The sequence below is a fragment of the Gadus chalcogrammus genome, chromosome 2, assembly GCF_026213295.1.
Source record: "Gadus chalcogrammus isolate NIFS_2021 chromosome 2, NIFS_Gcha_1.0, whole genome shotgun sequence".
Classification (NCBI taxonomy): domain Eukaryota; kingdom Metazoa; phylum Chordata; class Actinopteri; order Gadiformes; family Gadidae; genus Gadus; species Gadus chalcogrammus.
In genome coordinates this window covers 10,760,015-10,771,647 of record NC_079413.1, presented here as the reverse complement: position 1 = coordinate 10,771,647, position 11,633 = coordinate 10,760,015, and positions in this window count along the sequence as shown.

Genomic DNA, 11,633 nt, shown 5'->3' with positions numbered 1-11,633 from the left:
TTTACTCGCCTTAAGCTCATTTAAAAAAATAAATAAAGTCTAATTGGCAGGGAGAATCGCCCAATTTGGCAACGCTGCCGGAACGTCGTAAAAAGTAGTCCAATTGAGCTAGAAAAGCTGCCCAATATGGCAACACTGCCTGCACGTCCTCGCGCTCTAACCTCAGCGTAAATAATTGAGACCAACTGAAAACAAGCCGACATGGAACTTAAACTGTGATTTTGAAATAAGAAAAAATTTCAGATTATTTGTTTACGAAGTCTGAAGTTACGAAGTTACGAAGTAGTAAATTTCAGCAAATGGGCGGACGGTGCACTGACTTCAAAAAATAGTAATTAATACATTAAAAAGTATAAAATATAAAAAAAATCAAAATAGAAGCGAGCGATTCCAAGCTAATATGAACATTTACAAATTGGAATGGAGTCTCTAGGAGAAAAATTGAGCATGAAGATAAGTCCCAAAGTTTGTAGAGAATAAGAAAGAATGAATAAACCTTAAAAAGAACAATAGTTTAGCGTGGCATGCAGCACTCACCTAAATACACTATTCAGAATTGTGAAAACTGTTATTAATTTAAAACTTAAACATATTTTTATGTTCATCGAAAAATATTGAAGATCCCTTCAGGGTGATAAAACAGAGGTTCAAGGTTTGTTTAAAACAAGCCATATTATAGGAAACCTTTATCTATTTTCTTGATATTGTAAGAAGGTATAATGGAATTATTCCTAATAATTTAATTGTGTGTTGAAGTTTTTTTTCCCTTTCACGTTATGAATCATCTTTTATATTATTTCAATTGGCTTGGATTGATTGAGTGGATGTTAATATAAATGATTAGAAGAGGAGCGGTACCCAGAGGACCATTCCTCTAATGCTAATGAGTTCACATGATAGACCTTTGGGGGGCCATTTTGAATTAGCGACAGTGTGCTCGGGCCACGCTACGAGCAACCTCTGTAGAGCTGTATTTGCTTGTCATGCTGCATCACCACTGACCTTTCCGCAACAAAAATAATGAACTGTGGGCCGAAAGCAAATGAAAAACACAAGGAAAAATAAATCGACAGAAATAATGACTGGAGTTAAACAGCAGCTTGCATTTTTATTCCTCGGGTAGGAGACAGTACACATTGAAGGTATCCTCCATTGGTCAAATGCCTTCCAATTCTCAGTTCTTTGGGTTCTGTAGGTAAAGTCACTGCAGACAGGATTAACAATACATGGTGTTTGTAACGGAAATGGAAAAAGGGGACACTAGGTCATGCCAACATTATTATCGCATCTCATTTTCGGTCCCTCTTTCAAGTACTTCCGCTCAATTTTGACTTCCCTTCAATAGTAGGTCTGGGTCTGCGGTATGTTAGCTGGTTTTCTCCGTCCAAATTTTCTGCGTCCAATCAGCGAACAGAGGGAGTGGCTGAGAATAATGACGTTAAAGTCAGCTCTCGTTGACGGACATCTTCACGCACGGTGTTTGGTTTGTTTACAGCCTGCGCGCAACGTGATTCCCGGCCAAACGTTATCGATTGTTTATGGCAGATCCAGAGTGGCACTGAGCACATCCAATAGTGCATCGTTTTTCAACAGACACTCGCTTTCAAGTGAGTTAACGTTGGTCAATTGAGTGGGTCCAGACTCTCTGTGCAAATTAAATGAAGTAGCCTACGAGAGTCTGGTAGGACCAGACTCTCGTACTCACCCCCTCAAACACACACACACACACACACACACACACACACACACACACACACACACACACACACACACACACACACACACACACGTGCGCTCGCGCACACACACACACCCTCTCTCTCACACACACACACACACACACACACACACACACACACACACACACACACACACACACACGCACACAAACACACACTTGCCTCAATCATACGTTTCCATTGGCACACAAGACGTTACTCCTCCATGTTTTTTTAATGTTTGCACATATTTGCTACATATTCTTTGTGCAAGTTTGATTTGGCAAAGTGTCTCTTAGCATATTCATAATGATGCCATATACGTATAGCTACAAAAGTGCGATCAACAGGCTATCAACCACATTATTTAAGGGGGGGATATAAGTGGAAACAATGTGGAGATTTTGCAAGTACCTGTCAAGTGCATGGACCTCAGCTGTGTTCATGTCAAAAGCTAATCTACCTGTGCTCAAGAGTCTAGCAAGGTCCACGCTACAAGCCAACCAGGTGGCTGCCACACTCCACCTAGCTGGCTTCTATGGCCTCCTCCCGACAAAGACGCAGAATGATACATGGCCTGGTGCTCCATGTTGCCTTGTAGGAGATTCCTCTTTGAGTGTATGTGGTGATGGCTGGTTTAACCTCTGCACACTGTTACTCAATGTGTAACCCTGCGTTCACACCAAAAGATGCATTTGCTGCCCGAACGCGTTGTCGCCGAAGTTTTGCGGCGCAGCAAATCAAGTTTTGCGGCGCAGCAAAAGTTTTGCGGCGCAGCACAAGTTTTGCTGCGCCGCAGTTTTGCAGCGCGGGATGTTTCGTGGCACGGCTAGTTTTGCCCGCGGTGCTTCTGAATTAATTCACAACCTTGGCCGACATTACGAGCATTGCATGTCTTTACCTGTTGTGGAATAGGGAGAGACGTCGGAATGCCCGTCGTTTATGGGTTCATGAGACCATTCGGAGCCTGGAAGGCTGGTGCTGCCTGGCACCCAACTGGGTTTTGTTTGGGGTTGTTATTCTAGCCCTTTAGCGTACTCATAGTTTAGTTTAACTGTAAACACAACTACACTACAAAATGCTGATTTGTGGGTTTTTTCGAGTTACTAAATAAATGTAACGGTACTGAACTCTAGGCCACTCCAAGGGAGCAACACTGATTGGCTGTTACGGCGTGTCACTCAGTGGCAACGCTGTTGAACGCTGATTGGCTGTCATCACGCGTTTGCTGCCAAAAAGTTTAAATATTTCAACTCGAGCAGCATTTGACGCGCCGCAAAATACGTGAACGCGCCCGCCGCCCGTGCCCGCTGCCGGGCACGGGCGTGCTGCGCTGCAAATCAGATTTTGCCGCGCCGCAAATCAAATTTTGCTGCCGGTTTTCTCGGCAGCAATTGCTGCGGCAGCAAAGCAGCAACGCGTCTCTACATTCACTTTGAATGGGATCGTGCTGCGCGGTAACTTTTTGCATCTTTTGGTGTGAACGCAGGGTAACAGGTTTGCAGCTTTTCTATAGTTTTTCTTAATCGTTTAAACAGGTTTTCTGACACTACTTCCATCAAAATACTATTTACATATGTTTCGGCTTCATGAGGCCATGTTACATATTCCAATGTATAAAATTGTTTAGAAATAGCTTTATTTTTTTAAAGTTGCAAATAGGTGGTACATATTGTATAAAGACTGTTGCCATATTGTAATACAATACTGTGAATCTATCATATAAATATTGCATTGAAGCAATCGTATCAGAATAGAATACAATGCATATTTGTCTATCCAATGAGCTCCAATTGGCTAAACTCACAATCCCAGCTTCCCAGAGTTATATTGTACGCCTGTAGTTGATACTGCAACATTGTTCTGACAATACACCAATGTCACCTATTTTGGCAAATTACAGTACAGTAATTGCACTGATAAGTAAAATAAAAAACACTACAGTAAGAAAATGTTTAGACTGTCTTTCAGGGGATGTAATGATGAAATCAGTGCACAAGTACAAAAAGATAACAAAGCAAATATTTATTTGTTACGGTAATACAGTAAAATGTTTAGCTGAACTGACTGCATAAAAAGCTTTATGTAGCCCAAAAGAATATATAAATGAGGTGACAGATCTACACGTAAATCAGTCTGTATCCCACCTCCGATCCTGATCAGGCCAGAGGAACATATCTACCTATTTAGCAGTCTTGTAGTTGATACATGAGCTTCAAGTTTTCAGAATGGTGTGCATATAGTTCCATATTTTGTGTGTATACAATCGAGAAAAACTGTAAGCAAGATTCTCAAAACACTACACACAATTAGCTCAACCACACACACACAATCAGCAGAACACCTTAGACCCTTTGCAAAATGAAATACACAACGCAAAACTATGCACAAATTGATCAAAATCATATTTTCTCACCATATGAAACACACAAGCTTAAAATGACTAAATTCTGTCAGAACCAGATAAACACTGCTGTTGTTAACCGTAAACACTTTTATCAATCTACTTCTCAGTGATTAGAGTACTGTGTATGCAGAACACAGCCGTCAAAACGTCCATATGACAGATGCCACTGTACGATTTGGCTGAACTGAAGAACAATAAGAAAATAAATGAAACAGATCGACATGTAAATTAGTCTGCATCACACCTCCGATCCTGATCAGGGCCAGAGGCAGTGGCAGACTCAGAGTGTTTGAAGGGCAGGGGCGAAAAAATAAAAAGGGCCCATTCTTACTCCAGAGGGCACATCGTCATAATTTATTGTATGAAGGGGCACCAGAGGGCACCCATTCATTTTTTTCACATGTAAAGGGCAGCCAATAAGGCACTTTCTCTCGTATTCACCACTCTAGAAGGCACTTTTTCAACCATAGAGGCACTGTAAGGGTATTAAGAGGGCACTCATTGAGGCACGTTATCGAATTTTCTTATCTAGAGGGCTCATCATCATCATTTATTGTATGAAGGGGCACCCAATAAAAAAAAATCACAAGTAAAGGGCAACCAATAAGGCACTTTCTCTCATATTCACCACTCTTGAGGGCACTTTTTCAACCATGGAGGCACAAGGGGGGGGCGGTCGCCACTGGCCAGAGGAGCTCATCTACAACCCAGTAGAGCTCACCTGAGGCCTCTTTTATGCTCTCACACATGATTGAAGTGCTTTGCCAGTCGAGTTTGAACAGGTGAGAAGTGAGTGAGACCAATGGGTAATTGGGTGTGGCGTTTTGAAGACCAGTGTTTGCCGCGAGAACAAAGTGTGCTAAATGATGGGATTAGTGTTAACAGTTTGCAAAAATGTGATTTTGAATTTCTATATGAGTGAAAACAATGGATCTGTGATCAGAGTTTAGCAGTCTGGAGTCTTGTAGTTGATACATGAGCTTCAAATTTTCAGAATTGTGTGCATAGTTCCATTTTGTGTGTGTATACTATGGAGAAAAACTATAAGAGAAACAGATTCATGAACAACATCATGATTGTATTTGTTCCGCTTCAGGGTTTCAGATAGCCCAGGCGAGTTACCAAATGTATTTATTCATGCAAATTTGAAAAAACATTTTGACAACCTGATAAAAAACAATGCTCACTTTAATGAACCAACAACCAAGATTATATTGTGAAAGAAATGAACATTTACCAAAGAATCGATGAAAAACAAAGGGATAACGCTTTTACAATTTACCAATGGTGGTGACATACATGCAATGAAATTAAACGAAAACATAATAAATCCAGTAGTAGAATCCTTAACTAGAGCCCTGCAGTGTTGCTTTGGGGACGAAGAAAAAAACTTTTTAGGGAGAAAGCAGAAGCTGTTCATTATTTTAGTAGACTATGACTCACGTTTTAATGTCATACTCTTTGGCCTGAGCCCAAACCAGTCGTTTACAGAATCCTCAACCATAATACATGATATTAGATAAAGACACTCCAGCCAAATGACAATATAATAGATAATTGTCTGCGTAGGTCATCCGCCGCTAGGCTGAGTTTGAGGGGGCCATATCAGACCAGTTCTTCCTCTCTTATTTCTGTATTTAGCCAAAGGTAATCGTCCAGGTCAGATCCACAGAGAAAGAGAGACAGAGAGAGAGAGAGAGAGAGAGAGAGAGAGAGAGAGAGAGAGAGAGAGAGAGAGAGAGAGAGAGAGAGAGAGAGAGAGAGAGAGAGAGAGAGGTACAGAGAGATACAGAGAGATACAGAGAGATTGTAGTACCCATAATTCGATTTTCTGCATTTTGTCTTGACATTATTAGTTAAGTTATAATTCTTTGTTATTAAGCTTATGATAAATGGTATAATGGCCACTTCAGAGATAGATAGATTGAGAGAAAGCAAGAGGGAGATAGACAGACAAACAGACAGATAGATAGATAGATAGATAGATAGATAGATAGATAGATAGATAGATAGATAGATAGATAGATAGATAGATAGATAGATAGATAGATAGATAGATAGATAGATAGATAGATAGATAGATAGATAGATAGATAGATAGATAGATAGATAGATAGATAGATAGATAGATAGATAGATAGATATGGCATAGGAAGGACGGCCTCCTTCCTCTGCCATATTTATCTATCTGTCGGTTGGACATTGATGGGTGTAAGGGACCAGTGGGCATGGTCAGGCAAAAAGGTAGCAAAACATGGGAGAGAGGTGTGTTCAGACCGAGCCACACTGGAAGGTATTTCAACTCTGACTAAACAGAATTGAAAAATCCTGACAACCTCTAGCAGCTGTGTCTTATGGTGTGTTCCTGAATCCTCGGACGCCAGTCTTCCGAGTTGCACGTTTGACGTCACTTCCGGTCTCGGAGCATTCATAGCGTTCCTGTTCATCTTTGTGATTGTGGCATGAAATTGGCTTAACCCTAAAAAAATCTCTTCACGGGCGCAGCTATTTTATACATCACTGTTCTCGCTCTACTCTCAGATTTTCGAAAGATGAAGACAAAAAGGGGGCGTGCAATCGAGAAATGCCGCAAGAAAGCTGAGAGATCTTCGACTTTCGACTGAGAAGTTTGGCGTTCGAGGATTCAGGAACAGACCATTATCCCCAGATGAGCCACACCTTATCGTTTTCCCTCTCATTCATGACATTTACTGTTCACCCACACTAGGGATAGTGGTTCATTTCCCACTGAGAATCAAGAATGGAAGCACACTCACGCCCCGTGCCCACTACCTCCGTCAGTTGTCCGTTGCCCATTGACTTTGAATGGGGACGGACGCGCAATGCATTGTGGATCCGTCCGTTCAGTTGGAGCGTTCGCCACCGTCAGAAAGTTGAAAAATGTTCAACTTTTTCGGCAGCGACGGTTCCGTCATCCAATCAGATCGCGTATGCAAATTTAAGCACTGTGACGCGACTCGGGCTCTGACGATACTGGAAAGCGGGAAAGTGGGTCATCTTGCCTCGCAACAAGCAGGAAGAAGCGGGAAGAACCCGGCGAAGCGATTTGATTGGCTGACGGATGCCTCTGCAAAGACTACTCCCCCATCCGTCAGCCACGCCTTCCCACGTCCGTTGACTGACGGTGCAGTGGGCACGAGGCGTCAGGGCTCTATTTTAACGGTCTGAAACGCAAGTGAGAAGCGCGAAATGCAAGTAGCATTGTGGGCGGATCTCTGGCGCTGTTGCTATTATACCGGCGGATAAATGACTCTACAATTGATGAAATTTACCATTGGTTGGTCTGAATACCTGTAGGTGTGTTTTGGGCGTAACATGCAATAAACCAATGAGAGTGCCATCTCCCATCCCCTTTAAGTGCCATGCGCGCATTTGAACCTGCCGTTTGCAGTGTCCGCTGAGAGAGATGCATGACATAGATCAGGGATGGGCAACTTTCATGATAAAGAGCTTTTAAACACATTTTTCATCATAAACATCCACATGACTGCACATTTCAACTAAACGTGAGCTGAGAGAAGCTACACAATTTTGAATTTGGTAGATATGATTTCCTGTATTCTGGTGCATTTTAGGGATGGCCACCACCTAAAAAATCGTCCAAAATCATAACATATGAACGGTATGTTAATTGAACCAACATACATTAATTTCATGTTTTCCATGCTCAAACAGCCACATGAATGGTCAAACCCAACTCAATGAACTCAAACCCAACAAGCATGATATTCATTGCAGTTGTAGTAGTTGTAGTGGCGACTTAAGTGGATATCTTTAATGACTGATATCGTTTCTAATCAAACTAGACGCATGGGTTTGCCTTTGAATTCTATGAATTCTTCTCATCTTTCTTGAACGAGTTTTCTTTAACTCAATCAATTATTTTTTATTTATTTTTTTATTTTATTTTTTTATGTGCGGGCCTGACTGAGTGAGGATGCGGGCCGCCAGTTGCCCATCCCTGACCTAGATAGATAGATAGATAAGAATTTTATTTCATCCCATACGTGAGAAATTCACTTGTTGCAGCAGCCCATGGAATATAGAAAGATGCAATAATAAAATAAAGTGTCCAGCAATACATACATACTTAAAATAAATTTACCACGAGAATTTCTCAGTTTATGCCCAAATAATATGGCCTAATTCACACATGGAATGGCGTTTTCTTCTACAACTTCAGAAACACTGAGTCGTCATGTAAATTTTGGCAAAGGGAACTTAACACATATATGATATGGAGTCCTGTGGCTACAACTGTAGGTCTATTTAATAATATGCGGCAAGACATTAACAAACATAGTTTGTTACCAGTATTGTATACATTATCGTTATCGTTATCATTCATAATATGCATGTTTCCCCCCGGTAATATACATTGCCATTGACTGTATTATGCGTTATGTGTTCCCGCATTCATTCAATCTTTTAATCCCTCACTTGCGGTAAATCATGTATTCTCACGATCCAATACTCATCAATTCTAAAAGTTAAGGGATGGTACACGATGTCTATGTCAGGGAAATATGTGTTTGCTGTACACTGTTTGCAGATGCATTTATTTATAATTACAACTTATTTCCGCTGTATCAGCTGTTCTTTCTCAAATAATTTAACCAACATTTACCCTAAAACAAGATATTGTTTTGGAAGGCTGGGATACACTTTGCTCAAGTTTATTTTTATGATTATTATTTTAACGCATGGCATAGCCTACTACAGTGTTCATTCATGCAGCCTCTATAGATCATTCATGCAATCCACGTGCTATTTCTATGCAGTTTCACAAATATTAACAATCATTGACATCATAACATTTCAATTAGACTAATTGTTTGCATATTTGTGCTTGATAGGCCTATAGCCTACGTGTGTGTAGGCTTATGTTACATTTCCGACTTGTCTATGGAACGTCAAAAAAGCAACACCAACTGCGCTATCCGCTAGGGCATTTAGACGAGTTCTGCGCTGGTCAGTGGCACAATTGCTTTTTCAATCTGTAAAATAGCACCATGTATCATTTGCGCCAGAATACGCCTCTGCTTTTCGCCGACACTAGTGATAGGTCATTTGCGTCCGAATCAGTTTCAAGGAAGTACTCTTTCACTAAAAACGAACCGACCTGATTCCACGTTTCACTTCTCTCTCGTTCGTCTCTCGTTGGTTCGTGGTGAGTGGTGAAGAGGGACTGAGATGAGAGCCAGCCAATCATATGTGTGTGTACCGTTTGCACGATAGTTCGAGAACGAGGAGCTGGGAACCTTGCATTCCATGATTCACGGCTATAGACGTTGTACCAGAATCGTGACTGAACGAACAAACAAGCGAATGATTCTGAACGATTCTTCTTGGCAAACTAGCAAAAATACATGCGTCGGTGTAGCAAGTAAATTGCGCTATAGGTGCAATCTGTGTTAAGACGCTACGTATCCAAAACATACACCAAATGGCTCTTTGGGGGTGCAACGGTTATGGGTTCGAACCCCAACATCTGTTGCCTGTAGGTGACATCTTTGGTTATGGTTATTTCCATTCAAAATTCTGCTCTTATTAACCCGTGTCAGTGCTTCAATGTTAGTGATATTACACTCAGCGGATAGGAATACACACACCAAACACCAAACCTGACGCACACACAAACACACGTCCATACACACACACACACACACACACACACACACACACACACACACACACACACACACACACACACACACACACACACACACACACACACACACACACACACACACACACACACACACACACACACACACACACACACAAATGCATACATACACAGACACAAGTGCAACTCAGCACAAACTCAGATAGTTGATAACTAGTTGATCGTGTTTTTTGGGAGCGTTGTGTGTAATCAAGATGAATTAATTGGGACGAGATGGCACTGGGTACTGAATACAGCTCAGGAAGGTGTGTTTGTGTGTGTGTTTGTGTGTTTGTGTGATTGTGGATGTCTATGTCCTCTCTGTAATGAGGTATTTACAGTGAAACTGAGGATACCAGTTTTTCAGGGATTCCATTATTATTTTCAAATAGCAAAAATCGATATCTCTTCCTGAAACAATTTCACCAAATTTGTGCAAATGCTACAAATGGACCTAACCTGACACACCAGATGGTTTCGCAGTCGTCCTGCGAAACTGCTTGAAAAGGGCAGGCAGGCACTGTCAAAAATATCTGGCAGGTGGTTGGAGGAACCATTTGTCCATCGCCATCTATCATTTGTCACGTCGATCATGTTGCTCCTCATAGGAAGATGATTTTTCTAAACCACTGTGATTTGGCCACAAGCACATAACTTTAAGCCTGCAAAGATGGATACTCGGGCAATTGTACTCGAAACACAAAAAAAGGCGGGTTAAATCGAGGCGAGTTTTGCTGGTACAGTTGGTGGAAAAGGGCCATATCAGACCTGAATACGGATCAATACACAAATCAAAGTAAACGGTTTATTTGTCATTACGTGTATCACAAAGGGGTTGATCAAACAACATTAACATTAGTGATACAATTGTCTTGTGTAGCTAGGCTAACTACAACAAAACCTTTTGCAGTATATTCTACATACCTCAAATGGATCCACCAGCCTTCCCAGGCGTTGATCAAGTCTTATTTTTTCCACAATACTCAGATTCGCTGACAACAGCAAAAATATGTTTATACCCACGCAAGAAAAATCACCACAGCTGAAGCTGGCATTGTGGATCTCAAAACCACCGTCAACAAACTCGTTGCGCCTATTTACGTCAACGCCGTTGATGACTGCTAATGACGTAACTGGCTCTTGAAGGGTTGTCCCATTTCGTAGGGAAAGAATTTGCGAGGGGTAGGGCTGAGGGGTAGGGCTAAAGGTAGAGTAATGGTTGGACGTCGACGCAACGCAATGACCACACAGTCGTGAACCTTTTTTGGTTCTGCGTCGGTTCTACGTCGCTTTTTAATCATTACTTTTTAAAGGGTGGTATTTCGGGACGTGAGAACCGGAAACACGGGCAGTTGAAGATCTCTAGGATGAGGGCTTCCTCCAGATGTTCCCAATTCATCAGGTTGTCCAGAGTCTTCTCCCATTCCCTGATCCAACTCACCACCAGATGGTGTTTGGTTTATTTATTCAGTTCATGGGGACAATGCTCATTGATTGACGAACAAGTTTCTTAGTTAGCTGCAAATGCTAATTTACATCTGTTGTCCGTGGTTGACACCGCCACTCTCTTCACCCGAGTGCCCAAAACATGGGGCCTCTGATCGAATGACACAATCACAAAATCGATCATCGATCTTCGCCCTAGGGTACTCTGGTACCAGGTACACTTATGAGCATCCTTATGTTTGAAAATGGTGTTTATTATAGACAATCAATGGCTAGCACAGAAGTCTAACAACAGAAGAACGATCGGGTTTAGATCAGGGAAGCCGTTCCTCCCCACCAAGCCTGTCCAGGTGTCTCCATCATTGACCACATG